The 15,066-nt window shown below is 48.9% G+C and overlaps 1 long non-coding RNA gene across 1 annotated transcript; it reads left to right on the forward strand.

The window, feature by feature from the left end:
• The first annotated feature begins 409 nt into the window (after positions 1-409).
• LOC122241505 lies at positions 410-9,937 on the forward strand. The gene is made up of 4 exons (XR_006221678.1): positions 410-625; positions 4,490-4,596; positions 8,411-8,617; positions 9,593-9,937. It is a non-coding gene; the product is annotated as an uncharacterized LOC122241505 (long non-coding RNA).
• The last annotated feature ends 5,129 nt before the right edge of the window (positions 9,938-15,066 follow it).

Genomic DNA, 15,066 nt, shown 5'->3' on the forward strand with positions numbered 1-15,066 from the left:
AACAGCTGGAGATATTAATAGTGTAGTGATTTCCTCAAATGGAGGAAAACATAAATAGCATTTAAACTTAATAACTAAAGTAGATTAAAATTTAAGCGATAAACCTAACTATAATGAAATAACATTATGATAAGAATCCATTATTAGGAACCGAAGTCCGTGGTCTCCGTTAGCGTGCCTCCTTGGTGCTGTCCACCCTGTGGGTTTGGACAAATGCATAATGGAGTGTATCATACAGAGTAGTTTCACTGTCCTAACAATCCTCTGGGCTCTGTCGCGTCATCCCTCTCCCCATCCCCAACCCCTGGCAACCACTGGTCTTTTTATCGTCTCCGTGGTTCCGCCTCGTCCAGGATGTCATGTAGTTGGAGTCATACAGCATAAACTCTTTCCATATTGGCTTCTTTCACGCGGCAAATGGGTCAAGTTTCTTCCTTGCCTGTTTGTGGCTTCATAGCTCATTTCTTTTGATCTCTGTAAATATCACATTGTCTGGATGGACCAGTGTCTTTATCCACTCACCTATTGGAAGGCATCTAAACTTTGACAGTTCTAAGTAAAGCGGCTAGAAGCGTTCGTGTGCAGGGTTTGGGGTGGATGTAAATGTTCAGCTCATTTCAACCAGGTGAGTTGACACGCTGGATCATTTGGTAAGAATGGGGTCAGTTCTGTCTTCCGAAGTGGGTGCCCCATTCCCGTCAGTAATGTACGAGAGTTCCTTGTGCTCCACACCCCGTCAGCATTTGGGGTTGTCAGGGTCTTGGATGTGGACTATTCTAATAGGCATGTAGTGGTACCTTGGGGTGGTTTTAATTTGATATTGAGTGTTTGTTCGTATGCCTGTTACCCAGGTATTTTTTTTTCTTCTTCTTCTTCTTCATGGGCCTAATGTAGATATTCCTTCTTGTAAGCAGAATAAATTGGCTTATCATTATGAGAGAAATATGTTTCTAGACTAATTGGGCCAAACCTTCTCTTAACACATCTTTCGAAAGTGATGGAGAGGGGCCCCTGGGTGGCTCAGTCAGTTACGCTTCTGACTCTTGATTATCAGCTCAGGTCATGATCTCATGGTCTTGAGATCGAGCCCAGTGTCAAGCTCTACTCTGAGGGTGGAGCCAGCTTGGGATTCTCCCTCTCTCTTTGCCCCTCCCCCACTCATACTCTTGCTCTCGTTCTCTCTCTCTCTCTCTCTCAAAATAAATATGCCTCTCTCTCTCTAAACAAGACCCCCTCCTTAGGGGGTCCCAGCTGGGAATGAAGTTTTCCCAGCCACGTGGAGCCTTTGAGAACAGATTTTGCCGCTTTGCAATGGAGCGAAAGCAACCAATCCAGACTGCTGACTGCTTTGCAAAGAGTAAGACACTAAGAGATGCGAGGTGTTTCCACAATCCTGCCTCTCACATGTGTATGTTAGGCCAGGCCAGCTGGATTTGAAGAGAGAAAGAAAATCATCATCTCACTGACAGAACCAGCTTGCTTTTAATGCTGTCAAACTGAAGAAGTTCAGTGTCTGTGCTTGCTCCAGCAAATTCTCCCTAAGCCACTAATTGTTAGGACGGTAACACCGAGGACCACCGAGTCAAGGACAGCGAGAGATGCACAGAGTGGTGGCTCTGTCTTCACCGCCGTGGGCAGACAGTATTAATATACAGTCATCAGCAGGGATAGCAAACATCTACACATAAGAACGTAACGGCCCAGGATACCAGGGGGGCTCAGTCGCTTAAGCGTCAGACTCTTGGTTTCGGCTCAGTCATGATCTCACGGTTCGTGAGTTCAAGCTCCACGTTGGGCTCTGTGTGGTTGGGATTCTCTCTCCCTCTCTCCCTGCCCCTCCCCAACTCTCGTTCTCTGTCTCAGTCTAAATAAATAAATTAAAAAAAAAAAAAAAGAATATGATGGCCAGGAGTTTCGGTGTCCAGTTTGACCATGACCCTTGAGCTATTGCAATCTCCAGTTGGACACTGTCTGCTTTCGGGTCCACCTCTGGAGGTGGGGCTGCATGACAGCTGGGTGGCTGTGGGCCATGACACTTAACGGGACCCTGCAACAGTCAGCGGGCATGCAGCACTGGTCTTAGAGGCTTCGATGCTTTTTCTCCCTAAGCATTGGGAATTGATGAATGTTTCGCTTTCTGAAATGTCTCTTTAATTCATTGTTCCCGGGTATCCAGGCCAGACTCTTCCTAAACTCACCCACACTTGTGCAGCCTGACCACGAGCTTCCTACTGCTTGTTCCCGTCCTGGCCGCGCTCCGAGGAGCGTCACTCTAAGCAAGATGGGAAGTGACGTGTCTTGTAACATCATCTGGGGTTTGTGGTCTGGGCCAAGGCCCCTTCACTGAGTGTGGTTTTCAGTCAGCTCTGAGCATCACACAAAGCCTTCCCACATATTCTCTCCAGCACACAGAGTTTTAACAATCCCGGTCATTCTTTCTTCTTCTTCTTCTTTTTTTTAAATGTTATTTATTTTTGAGAGACAGAGAGAGAGAGAAAGAGATGGAGTGTGATTGGAGGAGGGGCAGAGAGAGGGAGGGGGGGAGACACAGAGTCCAAAGCAGGCTCCAGGCTCTGGGCTGTCAGCACAGAGCCTGATGTGGGGCTCAAACCCACAAACCGCGAGATCATGACCTGAGCCGAAGTCGGACGCTTAACCAACTGAGCCACCCAGGCGGCCCTTGGTCATTCTTTCTTAACCAGCTCTTCTGTAGATGCCGAAGAACCCATCTTTCCAGTGTAATCCATAAAGCCACCTGGTTTCCAGCATCTTCTTAAAGGAAGTGTAAAGTTGGAGAGGTCCCCTGGCAAAGGGACACTGCGGACAAGGCTGTCCTCCTACCAGGAGGCCAGCATCTGCCTTCTGGGGACATAAGCCTGCATCTGCCTTCTGGGGACATAAATTCCATGTTCCCTTCCCAGTCAAGGCAGAAACAATGCTCATCACAGGACTAGCTGCACGAAAGGTGAAGACACCCAGTCCCTCTGAGACCCTCCCTCAACCATCTATGCTCCAGCCCAGGTCTTGTTTCCTGCTTAGTGGGAGAAAGAGATCATCATTCTTCCAGAATGCAGGTGTCTAACCCCTCATGCTCCAACCCACAGACAGATAACTGTCCGTCTGCCAGTAGATATCTAGACAGACCACTAAATGCAGAGGGATTTTTATATTGCCTATCGGATAGCTATTCATTTTAAGTAAAAACTGATTGCCTTAGTGGAACCAGGCATTGAAGAAATGACAACGTAATAGTTCATTTGTATCATCTTTGACAGAGATGTGGGTTTTTTTTTATAAATGACAGGTGAGCATTCTGAAATATTATCGTTGGATTCCGTTAGTCAGCAGTGACAGAAATGTGACTTTCCGGCCCCATTGTCTTCAGGGAAAGGGGAGAATGTCATTTAAAAAATAAAGCCCGGGAAAGCCGTCTCCTTCCAACAGTTTCCAAACTGGTTCTCAGTCGATTGGTAGTGTTACTTAGACCCCATTCCTCCACGGTGAGGTCCTGAAAGTCCAGGAAAACTGGTTTGCTTACCTAGCAGTTCTGTTTTTTCTCTTTCTACGAATTGGGTGTTGAAATGACCCAAAGCAGCCAGAACAGTATGACCAGAACGTTCTACTGCCAGCGGGGTTGGGACAGACAGACAGACCAAAGGCCATCAAGGTCTGTTCTTTGCAAGGGAAAACTGATATCTTGACACATGGATATTCGTCTCAGCCATTTTGAGTTTCCCGTCCCTGGACAATTGTGGTTTTCAAAAAAAGCAAACCCTTATGTTCGTGGGCGTTGTAATTGTATTAGTTGTCTATTGTGGCATAATGATGGCACCACAAACGTAGAGGGGTCACACCACACACATTCATGACCTCAGAGTATCTGAGGCTCGGGAGTCTAGGCACAGCTTAGCCGGGTCCTCTGCCCAGGGCCTCTCCAGGCTGTAGACAAGGTGTCAGTGGGGCTGGGGTCTCATCAGAGACTCGTCTGGGAAAGGATCTACTTCCAGGCCGGTGGCTGTGGGACTGAGGGCTTCTGTTTCCTGCTGGGAGTCTGCTGGCCGTGTGGCCTTCTCTGGGGGGCAGCTTCCAAAGTGACTTTGAAGAAGCCAGCCGGGGGGGGGGCATCTCCTCACAAGATGGGTGTTACAGTCTTGTGTATCATAATCACATATGTGTAATTACAATCCTCCTAGCACCGCTGCATGAGGAGACGTAACGGTTAGTTCCCTGTTACCTTGACGAGGAGGACAGGGGTACCCAGATATTTGGTTCAGCTTGATTCTGGGCATGTCTGTGAAGGTGTCTCTGGATGAGACAGTATTTGCTTTGATAGACTGAGCAAAGCAGGCGGTCCTCCCCAGTGCGGGGGGGCCTCATCCAGTCCCGCGGAGGCCTGTGCAGAACAAAAGACAGAGTGAGAATGTCTTTCTCTCTGCCTTTTTCGAGCTGGGACATTGGCCCTCATGCTGTTGGCATTCCTGGTTCTTAGGCCTTTGGATTCAAACTACTTGGAACCACACCCACCGCTGACTTTCCTGTGTCCCGGTCTGCGAATGGCTGGTCGGCTGCGAATGACTTCTCGGCCTTCGTAATTGCGTAAGCCAATTCCATATACTAAGTTCTATACATATGATCCTAGTCGTCTGTGAGCCTAGCCTAGCCTGGTCACGTGAGCCTAGCAGGAGGGAGGGACCGCGGGACTGTAGGTGCATCCTACAACCACACATCTTACAGAGCTATTAAATACTGTACTTCTGCAGGGAGAAATGTCACTTTCAGAGCACGAGACAAGGAGGTGAAGGTGCTCACTGTCCTAAGAAGGAATCTAGCTGAGACCAAGAGGCAGATGGGATCCTTCTCCCGAATGGGTGATTTCAACAGCATATGGGTGCAGAGTCGGAGGCTCCATATTGGTATTCTCCAACAATGCAGACGTTATTTTTTTAGTATTTATTAAATACATCCATGTGCCCAACAGTGTCTGAGAGCTTTCCAAATGCTATTTTTTTAAAGTTTTTAATTTTTTTTTTTGCTATTTTTTTAATGCTATTTTTTAAAGTTTTAAAGTTTATTTTTGAGAGAGAGAGAGTGTGTGAGCAGGGGAGGGGCAGAGAGAGATGGGGAGACAGAATCCGAAGCAGGCTCCAGGCTCCGAGCTGTCAGCACAGAGGCTGACGCAGAGCTCGAACTCACGAACTGCGAGATCATGACCTGAGCTGAAGTCAGACACTCAACCGACTGAGCCCCCCAGGCGCCCCTTTCCAAGTGTTATTTTACATAATGCTCACGCCTGTGCCAGGTGGCCAATGCTATTACCCTTTTTTGCAAACGAGGAAACGGAGGCAGAGGATTTGGATGATTTGTTCCAGGTCACATGGGTAGGAGACTGTGGAGCCAGGGTTCAGCCCGGTGTTTTCAACTGCTCTGCATGTCCTAACTGGTCTACACTAAGGTGGAGGTAGCCTGTGGCCCGGGGACACGTGTCCTCTAGTGAACAGGTTATCCGTGCCCCTAAAACTCACACTCACGGGGCAGGTTGGGACATGATGGAAGGAAGAGGCAGGGATCCGGGGGAGGAAGAGGCCTGGCATCAGGGCCGGGAGAGAGGCAGCTGAGCCTGAGCGAGGTCCTACCAGTGCTAGAAGCTGGGACCCACAGTGCACCAGGTGGCCCGAGACACCTGGACACCGGGTGGTGCATTCAGTGTGCGGCCTCGTGCTGCCTGCCTGGCACAGCGGGGGCAGCGACTCGTGGCCGGGGTGGGCTGGCCTGGCACCATCCCTTGTGACGAATTTGGTGAAAGTCTCCAAGGAGTGAGGCCTCAGACGGCCAGCACAGCTGGGTCCTCAAAGCAGCCACCACACGTCTCCAGAAAAGAAGCAAGATGTGACTTTCCCTCTTGTGAATTCTCCATCTATTGGCATCGTATCTGATCTTTTTTCCCCCAACTGTTCTAAACAGTTTCTGAACAATGGATTTCTGAACAAGGGATTCGAATCTAAGTTTTGTAAAATCTTGATTCAAAGGAGGTGGGTTTTTTTTATGTTTATTTATTTTTGAGAGAGACAGAGAAAGACAGACACGGAGTACAAGTGGGGAGGGGCAGAGAGAGACAAAGAATCCAAAGTAGGCTCCAGGCTCCAAGCTGACAGCACAGAGCCCAATGTGGGGATCGAACCCACAAACTGTGAGATCATGACCTGAGCCGGAAGTCAGACGCTTAACCACCCAGGAACCTTGACTCAAATGAGTTTTTTAGAGCTAAAGTGCTTTCCCTGACTCCCAGCAGTGACTGCAAATCTCAGAGCGCAGGGTGCAAGTGTGCCTCGGGGGTGGGCTTGGTCCACAGGACCCCCTCCTGCTCCCCTCCAGGCTGGCTAGGGGAGGGCGAGGCTTCCCCTCAGGAGCTGGCCCCTGACGTGCGGCCCCTCCTGCACTTCCCTTCCTGTAATGTAGAGTCCTACCCACCAGGATCAGCGATTCTCGAGATGGAATCGTGGGACAGCGTCCCAGAACCCAGAGCAGTAGATGCCCCTGGATCCAGTCAGTATGGAAGGACCTAGAAGGGTTTGAGGAAGAATGCACCGGGATGAAGCCTGTGCTTGCTACAAGCAGGACACAGGGAAGTGTGTCCCCAGGAGGGCGACAGTGGGAGAGGGCTGGAGTGCACTGATCAGGGTTTGGCCACCACAATGGCCTGGGATGGACCGTAAGCCCCTCACTTGGCCTCGTGTTTATTTCTGTCACTTTTTCCTACCGGTCATTATTTTAGCTACTTACTAGTTTCTTGCGTTTCACGGCGCCTGGGCGGGGACTGCTTCAGCTGCCCATCCGTCGGAGCATCTCTGACGGCGCTTGGCACGTAGTCTGTGTTCAGTAAATAGTGCTGAGTGCAGTCCTGGCCCTGGAGAAGCGTCCCGTGAGGAGGACACGGGTCCAATGAGTCCCCTGCCTCGTTGCAGTTCAACTTCAACCAACATGGCCAGTGGGTGAAGTCCTCCCTAGAAGGCAGCCCACGGCACGTCCCCAGAGAGCAGGTGACCATGCCCAGCGGCCTTGCTGAGCGAGGAGTGAGGAGCGAGGAGCGAGGACACGTGGTTTGGGTGAAAAGCAGGCAAAAGGTGGGAGGGCGGTCCCCGCCAGATGCTGCAAAGCCCAGTGGGGAGAAGCTTCGCAACGGAGCCCTCAGGGCACTGGAGGCAGATGCTACTGGTGACTGGTAGATGGTGACGACCTTGGGATGTCCTCCAGCTTCCACCCCTTCCTGCCAGGCCAGTCCCTCCCCCCGCCCTGCAGCCCGTGCAACATCCCAACTACAAGGCTGACGTCACGGAGAAGCTGGGTTGCAGAGGACAAGCAGGGGAACCTGCCTCCTCCAACCCCGGGGACACCGAAGGGTGGAAGGAGGGGCTCTCCAGACCTCGGCCGGAAGCAGGAAGAGGGTCAGAACAGGTGGGAAAGGGCTTTTGCCTCCGCCCCAGCCCCAGGTGCTGCCACAGCAGAGTAATTTTGGCAGAGGAAGGCAGGTGTGGGGACACAGGAGCTCAGAGGGGCCTCCAGACTCAGGGGGGTGTCTCCAAAGGGAGCAGAGCGGTGGGCGGGGCTCTTGGATGCACCCACTTCCCAGAGGGAGGCCTGGGGGCCACCACCCTGACAAGTAAGGCTGGGACACAGGTCCCTGAGGAGAGGCTGCAGCCCCAGCAGCAGGGCCATCTTCCTACGGAGCAGCCTCCTGCCCAGCCGGCCCTGGGGGACAGGGCGCGGGGCCCACGGTGGGGTGGCGGACCTGTGTTCCCACACGGGAACTGACGAGGCAGTGGGTCCTCCCTGGGGGGAGTGGAAGGCCGCAGGGCCAGGAACCACTGAATCGTACTTAGTACAGCTTCTAAAGTCATGATTTCTTTGGTGATCTTGGACTTCATTATAGCCCAAGGAAACTGCAAATGTCATCCTTGGCAAAGCCAGTTGGGGCTGAGTGAGGGCTTTGAGAAGGAGGTCAAGTAACAGGAGAGAGGCAGATGTAGGGGCTCAAACTGGCCTAGGGAGAGGGGTTAGCTTCTAGAAGTTGCTTCTGCCCCACAGGGCCCCCTGACGGGACACTTCCACAGCCACCCCCATAGGCATCCACGACTGTCATAGGTCTGAAAATACACAGGCAGTTGTGTGTGGCAGCAGACGTGAATGGCCTTTAGCCAGAGGCAGAGAGCGGCACAGTGTTGCAGACTGTCCTCCTGAAAGCCACCAGCTCCCCGCGGGACGCTTCGGGACCCAGAGTCTCAGGCTTTGTTGCCATGTCCCCGCTCTCCCTGAAGCGTGGAGCTATTCGACCTTGGCCCTCTCGTCCAGCTGAGAGGCAAAGTGGAAGTCGTTCTCTTCGTTTGACAATTTTGAGCCCGGACCATCATTCCAGGTTCCCTACCGGGTCTTCTCGTGGTCGGTGGCGGACAGTGGGTGTAACCGCGGAGGAGGCCGTGCAGCGCTCGCCTCGGATCCTTGGCGGCCGGCCTCCGGGGCACTGACCAGCTCGTGTGAAGGGAACACTCTGGGTGGTTTACTGCTTAGGATGGCCGCTAGCACGCTCTTCAGGCAATAACTTGAGAAAATGCCAACGTTCGAGGTAAGTAATTAGCGTAGAACCAACCATTCAACATCTGGACAGTTTAGCATGTTGACAATCGACCTATTGGTTCTGCTGAATGTGTGTCTGACGGTCCATACACCCGTTACCGTCACATCTTCTGCAGATGCTGTGCTGTGTGTCAGAGGGTGACGGAGTGAGGGATTCTAAGGCACAGAGTGGAAACTAAGATAGGAAATTATTCAGGTCTCTTTCACCGTGATTGGGCAAAGGGCCATCTTTATGGGATGAGGCCACTTCTGGACTAGTTGGTTTTTTTTCAATTTAAAAAAAGGCTTAAATTTTTGTTAATTAAAATTGATATTTTTTGTTAATAATATTTCCCTTTTTTTCGGGTCCAACCAGTGAAGGTTCACTTTGAGCAAACCTGTAGTTTTTAAACTATGTGATGTAAATGTAAAAATATTTAATGAAGTATTGTAACTTAGTATAGCATATATAACTATAGTATACACACAGAGTATAGTAGTATGACTTATAGTATATACACAGCATATACATGCTATATCCATAGTATAGTTTCTTATAGTATATACATAGCATATATATGCTATATTCATAGTATACTAGTGTCTTATGGTATATACATAGTATATCGATGCTATATCCATAGTACAGTAGTATAAATTAAGTTATGACTTTTGAGTGTTACTGGGAAAATGTTCATACTTTGGTAACTGGCATATTTAGAATAAATTTTTATAGATTTCAACTTTTACCATCTGAGAGCTCTATGTAAAGCCAGCTACTGTAAGAGCCTGTGAACTCTCGGGTTATGACTCATCAAACGTCTTCCCTGCTTGACCAGCTGCAAGTTTCTCGAAAGAGTGAAGTGGGGCAAGGGTGTGGTAATGATTCTTGTGTGCACATTGCATTCTTTACAGTGTCAGGCCTTTGAAAGTGCAATTAGTTTTATTTATCCAAACTGAAATTTTACTTTCTTGTTAAATACAGAACTCTAAGTCTCAATGATGTTTTGCCTGTCGACTGGAACTGGAATATCTGACCGTATTACAGTCTACACTCAGCATGTGACAAACCGTTTCCAAATCCTCTAATAACAGGCTTCTAATTCAGTATGCCACGGGATAAATACTGCAGATCTTTGACACTGAAGGAGAAAGCTTTCAGTAATTTTAAGTCCAGGGATGATGAATGTCAGAAATGTAATTTCTAAAATTGGTAGTGGTGCTTTTATTAAATTCAATTCACACCGTGAATGTCCTTCAAAGAACATGCAAAAAAAAAGTTTTTTAATCCAATTATTGTTTATGACTAAAACCTAAGTTTCAACAGAAATCCAGCTAAACTTTGAAACTCAGAGTTAAAACATTAAGAAAATGTTCTGCTCTTGTGTATGGATAGATGATAATGTTGTAGACCAATAGCGTTTGCCGTTTGTGACCAAATAGTGGTAAAAAGTAAGGCCATGAATTACTGGGCTTTTGATTAGCATTAAAATTCTGAAAATTAAAAAAAAAAAAAAAAAAGGTGAGAGGGAGAGAGAATGAAAAAATGAAAGGAAGGGCAAGAGAAGAGGAAAGAAGGGAAGGAAATCGGAATTTGGAAGTTCCCTCGAGTGGCCTCACTCTCTCACGTCCCCCCGTGATGCAAGGTGACGGTTTGGGCGGCTGGGGCCCGTCGCCAGCACTTGGCCCCTTCATTTCAGCCCTTCTGCCACCTGTGTGGTACGTGGTAACGGTTTTAACTTGCGTTTTCCTAGCGAGTAAAGAGGTTAAACATCGTTTCCAGAACTTCTCAGTCGCAGGTGTATCTTCTTTAGTGAAACGTCTGTTCGAATGTTACACTCATTTAAAAATACAGCCTTCAACTGCCAGCTCCCAAATGGGGTTCATATTCACCCCCCCCACACTCTCTAGTTCCGATCCTCATTTTCTCTTATGGAGACTCCCTGCCCGTCTCCCAGCCACGGCCCGGCCACCTGCACTGCGCCCCCGCCACGCTACCAGAAGAAGCACGTCCACGCGTGGGGCTCACGTCCTCCCGTGCAGGCATCGCCAGAGGGTGCCGAGCGACAGGGTCTTTCCATCGTCCTTCAGCTGCCACGTGGGCACCTTCTCGATCTGCTGCTCCCCTGTCCGTTTCGCCCTGGCGCCCATCCCCTACCCCCTTCTCACTTTATTTTCACCAACATCAGCCTAAATGCAGCCCCGGGAAAGCCTCCTTGGAAGAGCAGGGGCTCTCCCACACTTTCGGCCCCTACAGGTATGACTTCCACCCAGACTGTTTCTCCTCGAGTCACACTGGAGCCACACTCTCTGAGCAGACCGGAGGTCCCTCTGCCCTCGTAATTTTCCATAACGCAAACATCCCATTGTATTCTCATGGTACGTCTGTCTCCACACTAGACCGCAGGTCTCCTGAGGACAAAACTGCGTTCTGCCTTTGACCTCTGTCATCTGATGCGAGCCTGACCACAGTGGGCCACGTATCGGGTGACCTGCCCCTGTGCTACTCCCCTGGGTACCAGGGCTCGGGGGATATAGTGTTGATCCTGTTAAACTGCCCCACCCAGTCTGCAGGAACTGTCATTGGACTGAACTCCCTATGTGACCCCCAGCCCCAGAATAACAACTGATGACAGGAGAGAACATGGTAAGACTCTCGGTCCTAAGGACACAGTGGCAGCCACAGGTGCCTGCGTGGGGCACTCCAGGGCCCCACCCTGATGCACGACACATTTTCTCCCTTCCGATTTACATACTTTCCTCACAGTCTAGGCTCCACGGCCTTCTCTATATTCTTTTTATTTTGGTTAAGAAATAAACAATACATAAAACTACAAAGTATAACATAACCACCCAGTATAAATAGTAACATCCAAAAAACCAGATCTGATCTATTTGCTTCAGTTTTCTCAAACAAGAAGAAATGCCCATCACAGAACGTGACAATCACCTAGATTCCCTCTTCAGTCCCCTCATCTTCAAGGACAACCACAGTCATGGGCTTAATGAGTCTCCAATCCATATTTTCATACTTTTACGACACTCGCTCTCTGCACGTGGTGTTGGTAGTGTTGCTTTGGGTTTCCTCACGACGGCAAACCCTATATTATTCTCCAGTGAACTGTTCTCCCTCTTGCTTCCTTCCTTCCTTCACCTGAAGGTCAACTTCAGACCTTCAACTGAAGGTCTTCGGTTCTGGTGAGCCCACCCTGTCTTGAGGGTCACCTCGAAGCAAACCTCTGATGAGCTTTTGTGGAGAGACGTGTCCGAAATCACCAGGCCAAAGAAATGCTGGGAAGGGTGCTGTTCTGTGACACCCACCGGTCTCATGTCGGGCTCCCACACCATCTCGTGTTTCTTGCTTCTTGGCCTTTTGTGATTATTTTCTAGGATAGACTTGATTTCACCTTCTATCTCTTCTACCACATTTTTGTTCTCTCATTTCCGAGAGTCACTGTCCTTGGATAATTTTGCTTTCATGGCGTCCTGTTGTTAATGTGGGTATAATAAACTTAGATTTTTAAAAACAGCTTCATTGAGGTGTAATGGACATTCAATGAACCGCATGTATTTATAAAGCGTATAACGTGATGCATACAGATGTGAAACCATCGCACAAGCAAGATAAGGAGCATCAACCCCGAATGTGTCCTCTGGTCCTTTTGTAAAGCCCCCACCCGAGCCCCCACCCGCAGGCAAACGCTTCCCGTACCCAATACAGCGTGTGTTCTTTTTTGTCTCGCCCCTTTCCGTCAGCATGGTGACGCTGAGATGTTATTTTCCTGCTACTGTTCATAGTTCATCTCTTCCTGCGCAGTAGTATTCCATCGTATGGATATACCACAAGACAGTTAGTCATTCACCTGCCTACGGACAATTGGGTTGTTTCCAGTTTGGGGCTGTTGCAAATAAAGCTGCTATGATCATTCACGTAAATGTCTCTGTATACATTATATGCTTTCATTTCTCTTGGGCAATTACCTAGGAGTGAAATATTTGGGTCATATAGCAAGTGTATGTCTAACTTTTAAAGGAACTGCCAGAGTGTTTTCACCATCTCACGTTCCCACCGGCGAGTGTGTGTCAGTTTCAGAGTCTCTGCTTCCTCACCAAGCCTTCGTTGGTCGTTTTCTTCGATTTCAGTTATTCTAAGGGACGGGGAGCGTGGTGTGATTGGCGTTTCCCTAATGACTAGAGGTGGTAAGTGTCTTTGCACCTACTTACTGGCCTGCCGTCTGTATGTATTCTTTGATGAAGAGTCTGTTCAAATCTTTTGCCTGTGGTAAAGATTGTTCTGAAGTTTTTATTGTTGAAATTTGAGAGTTCTTTGTGTATTTGGATGCAGAACTCTTATCGGACACGCGATTTGTCACTCACACTAGCAGTCCATTCCTGAACATTGCTGGGTCACATTCCAGGGCACCGCGTCCTCTGGCCACTCACCTGCCGAGGCCCAGTCTCCCCTGATGTTACAGTTTGTTTCTAGAACATTTCCCTTTTGCTTCTGGAATGATGTTTTCTTCAGAGGCATTTGCTTTTCTTCCACGATGTAACCTTTTCTAAGTATCTGGCGATCCCTGACCATCAGTGCACATTTCTGAAAAAGTTCCAGAAGAGCTGAGTGGGAGCCTGTGACTGCGGGGACCACGCCTCCTGGGGCTCTCCTGCCACACGAGGCAGAAGGTGGCCGGCTACTACACTGGTGGGTCCCTAAGAACTACAATGTGGATTTATTTTTTTCTGGGATGCCAACATCTGCTTACTCTGGCTGTACCCAGAGAGCTAGTTTTTACTTAGCTCCTTCCCCGACCCTGCTCCCACTGCATTTTCCCCAGAAATGGGTGCAGAGCTCCTGGGGCTTATGTGCTGTTTGTGGGGAGCAAGAATGGAGAGGGCACTGTTGTCGGCTCTGAGTCCAGAGCCCAGATGCACAGGTGCACGGCCTCACTTCCAGGGGCACACCTCACCTCCCCCTCTGTCAGCCGTGGCAAGAGGACCTGCCATCTCAGCAGGGCACACCGTGGGCTCTCCAGCGCCACGGCCCCCTGCCCTGCTTTATCAGTCCCAGCCGTGGGCCCTTAGATTCCTTCACAGCGATTGTAACGGCTCAGGACCGGGAGGGGGAGGAAAGGCACGTGTTCAGTTCATCATTTTGAATTGAGAGAGTTTAAATGTACTCCTGAAAATATAAAAACCATTCCTAATGTTGCCTTTTTTAAAGTTTATTTGAGAGAGAGAGAGAGAGAGAGAGAGAGAGAGAGAGAATGCACGTGCACACACAAGCAGGGGGAGGGGCAGAGAGTGAGGGAGAGAGACAGAATCCCAAGCAGGCTCAGAACTGTCAGCGCGGAGCCTGATGCGAGACTTGAACTTGTTAACCGTGAGATGGTGACCTGAGCCGAAATCAAGAGTCAGACACGGGTGCCTCTTTAAAGGAAATATTTCTCTAAGTCACTATAGAAAATTTTTTAAAAAAGGAAGTTACAAATACTAAAAATAGAAAACACGATAAAAGGACATTTCAGTATCGCAGTTAATGAGAGAATCTGAACCAGCTTATTCCACGGCCAAGTCTGTTTCTCGTGTTGTTAAAGAAAACGAAACAAATCTGAGTGCTTGGAAGGGCCGGGAAACGCCGGGTGAATGTGCCAACGAAAGCCGTAGCATGGCAGTATTCGGCGCAAAGCCGGATCCCAGGAGAGCAGCACTCAGCGGGAAGATTATCTCACATTGATAACAGGGTGGATGAAAAGTTTTGCAGAATGCCGGCAGCAAAACACAAAGCAAAAACTATTAGACACACAAGGGAAATCTGACATGGGAGAGAAATAAGGTTGCAGACAAGTTTAACAATGGGGTCAATATCTCTGAATTAACACACGACAGAACAAACAGCATCAGCTTTGGAGAACGGCCTTGTTATTAAGAGCTTGAGGCCACAGAAGGAAAACTCAAAATCTGCGCGGGAGAGATTTCACAGAAAATGATCTCTACTGTGTCCACATGTGTCAAAAAGAAGAAAAACCTTTCAATGAAATCTCTCAAACGGTTGAGAAGAAAAAAAGCACCCTTTCAAACCAAAATGAATTTCCTAGAAATAGTGAGATTGAGACAAACCTAACAAGTACAGCTGGAGACTATTTAGGGTCATAATTGTAGGAAGGTCATTAAACTCTAGGAAGTGCAGGGGCGCCTGGGGGGCTCAGTGGGTTAAGCAAACCACTTTGGCTCAAGTCATGATCTCACGTTTGTGAGTTCGAGCCCCGTCTCGGGTTCTATGCTGACAGCTCGGAACGTGGAGCCTGCTTCAGATTCTGTGTGTGTGTCTCTCTCTCTCTCAAAAGTAATTTAATATGTTAAAAAAAAAAACCCTGCAAAACCTTAGGAAGTGTCACGTAGCAGAAACACACAGCCTTAAAAGCTACAAATACACCTGCTAGGCAAACAGATGACTGAGGT

This window comes from Panthera tigris, chromosome A1 (assembly GCF_018350195.1).
Source record: "Panthera tigris isolate Pti1 chromosome A1, P.tigris_Pti1_mat1.1, whole genome shotgun sequence".
In the NCBI taxonomy this organism is placed as follows: domain Eukaryota; kingdom Metazoa; phylum Chordata; class Mammalia; order Carnivora; family Felidae; genus Panthera; species Panthera tigris.